The sequence below is a fragment of the Rousettus aegyptiacus genome, unplaced genomic scaffold (genome assembly GCF_014176215.1).
Source record: "Rousettus aegyptiacus isolate mRouAeg1 unplaced genomic scaffold, mRouAeg1.p scaffold_m13_p_9, whole genome shotgun sequence".
Taxonomy (NCBI): domain Eukaryota; kingdom Metazoa; phylum Chordata; class Mammalia; order Chiroptera; family Pteropodidae; genus Rousettus; species Rousettus aegyptiacus.
In genome coordinates, this window is record NW_023416312.1 from 56,641,120 (window position 1) to 56,643,701 (window position 2,582).

General features: G+C 38.2%; 1 pseudogene; it reads left to right on the top strand.

The window, feature by feature from the left end:
• Nucleotides 1–949: 949 nt before the first annotated feature.
• Nucleotides 950–1,352, top strand: LOC107506493 (annotated as a pseudogene).
• Nucleotides 1,353–2,582: the final 1,230 nt, after the last annotated feature.

Here is a 2,582-nt window from a genome sequence, read left to right on the forward strand (position 1 = left end):
AAAAGAACACTAAGAAGTAGAATAGTCACAAGTTTTTCAATAACATTTTTCTACTTACAAAGCTTTTCACATACATTATCTCATTGGACATTCACTAGATTGCAAGGTTGACATAGATGCTATAAAGATATAATGACGTCCCCAAAGTTCTACTTGCAGAATCTCTGACTCCATCCCCCATATCTTTTTCAGTATTATCACATTACTTTTGATGAATAAGCACAAAGCTCTATGGTTAATCCTTCAAGGTGCAGGAAATCAAGATGATTAGAGAAAGAGCATAATGATAGAAGAGGGAATGGTATTGTGAAATAACATTTCTTAAGTTATCATTTGATAAGTTCTCCTGAGAGTTATGGTGAGTATAATTTCTAGAACTGTTCTGCTGCTAAATACAGTTGAAAAGCAATAGAGGAACATGAATTAATGATATTCAAAAGATATTTATAGAACCATGGTTAGGAACAATAAGCAGAATTGGAGGAAGAGATAATTGGTCTGCCAGGATGAAGGAATTTTTAACTTCACATGACTCTCATTAACATATTCTTGACCTTTAACTTAATGTTTAAATGTTGCATTATAGGCAACTTTCTTAAAGCAGTTTTTTATGAGAGAATAATTTTAGGACAAATGTCTTTATAAAACAATTTAACATACCCAACTTTTTTTTCTCACAAGGCAATACTAAGAGGTAAACATGTCAACTACAGTAGTAAATCGTTCTCTGATTTTTATGTTTCCAATACTTTTTAAAATAGTTAAGTTGTAAATTATTAGACTTTGCCTTAAAAAAAACTTACCATTTTCTTTTACAAGAAATAGTAACCTCGTTCTCTTAAAATACTCCCATATAATTAACTTTGTCATCATGTTACTTATCTGTGATTTTATCGTTCAAATGAATACACTTTTTTTACATTAAAAAAAAAAAACAAGATGAAGAGCCACGGAACCACCGCCAGGTCGGGTCTTGGTGCATGCTGTCCATCGCGCTGCCTGCCTGCCCCGCGTCTGCTGCCACCACCATGGGAGTGCAGGTGGAGACCATCTCTCTTGGACACTGGCTCTCCTTCCCGAAGCTTGGCCATATCTGCGTGGTACACTACACTGGGATGCTTGAAGATGGAAATAAATTAGATTCTTCCTGGGACATAAACAAGCCCTTTTAGTTTATGCTAGGCAAGCAGGTGATCCGAGACTGGGAAGAAAGGGTTGCCCAGATGAATGTGAGTCAGAAAGCCAAACTGACCATCTCCCCAGACTATGCCTATTGTGCCACTGGGCACCCAGGCATCGTCCCACCAAATGCCACTCTCATCTTTGACATGGAGCTTCTAAAACTGGAATGATAGGAATGGCCACCTCCCTGAGCTCCCTGTTCTTGGATGTGCCATGGCAGCATCTGGCGCCCCCAGATACGCGCATGTGAATTCATAGGGAGCTTTGCCTGATATTCCACTACACTCTTTGCATAAACATCTACTCTGACTGAATGTGTTCTGTCACCCAGTTTTGTTCTTCTCCTTATCCTCGTGTGTGTGTTGACCTAAACTATATGCCATAAACCTCGAGTGCTCATTTTATTGTATTTTCATTTTGGGATGAAGATTCAGTTTTAGTCTTTTGGATCTAAGTTTCCAATTAAGTATTAGTCAAGTATTAACAACACAAGTAATGGGATAACTTTAGACTAGGAATTGGTGTGGGGGAATGCAAAAATCTTTATTTTATTTTATTTTGGGGATGACATTTTTTATTTATTATATATTAAACATTATTTCTATTGTGCTGCAAAGCCATAGCAGATTTGAGGCGCCATTGAAGGCTGCATTATTCTCCAAGTCGAGAGATGTCCTTGGGTTGAATTAAGAGCTCTACCCAAAACTAAAGTAAGAATGAGGAGAGCCCTTGCTTCCTGGGCCCCATCTCATTCTCCCCTTAAACCCTCTGTCTGTTGAAAGCAAGTAATTTTCACTGCAATTTTGGACACTATAGGTATCTGTTCCCGGGCCAACAGGGACCTCTGAAGCCTTCTTCGTGGCCTGGCTTTTTCCGCCCCCCAGTCTATGGTTCTTCTAATGGACAGTCAGGGCCTTTATAATCTCATAGCTATCCAGACTCCACTTCCAAAATTTTAAGAACTTTAATTGAAAGTTTAAATTGAAGGTGCTGTTTATAGAAAATTAACACCCAATGAAAGCCCAGCCATTATGACAAGTCCTTGAGTATTGCCTTAAGAAAATGTTGCTGGTTATCACAGCTTCAACATCTCTTGTTTTTTGATGCTTAGATGCTGTGCCCCGTCCCCACGCCCCCCCAGCTTTTTCTTCTTCCCTCCCACTCCTTCGCTGTCCTGTGTAGTGATTTGGTGAGAGAAATTGTTGCTCCCTACCTCCCATCCCCTGTACTACATATGATTTCAAGTTTTATTATTGCAATAAAAGTGCTTTACGCTGGCTTTTTTCAAAACAAACAAACAGACAAACAACAAGATGAAAAATTATTTTTTTCTTTTTCTATTGAGGTGTAATTGATTAACAAGATTATATTAGTGTTAGGTGCACAATATAATGATTTAA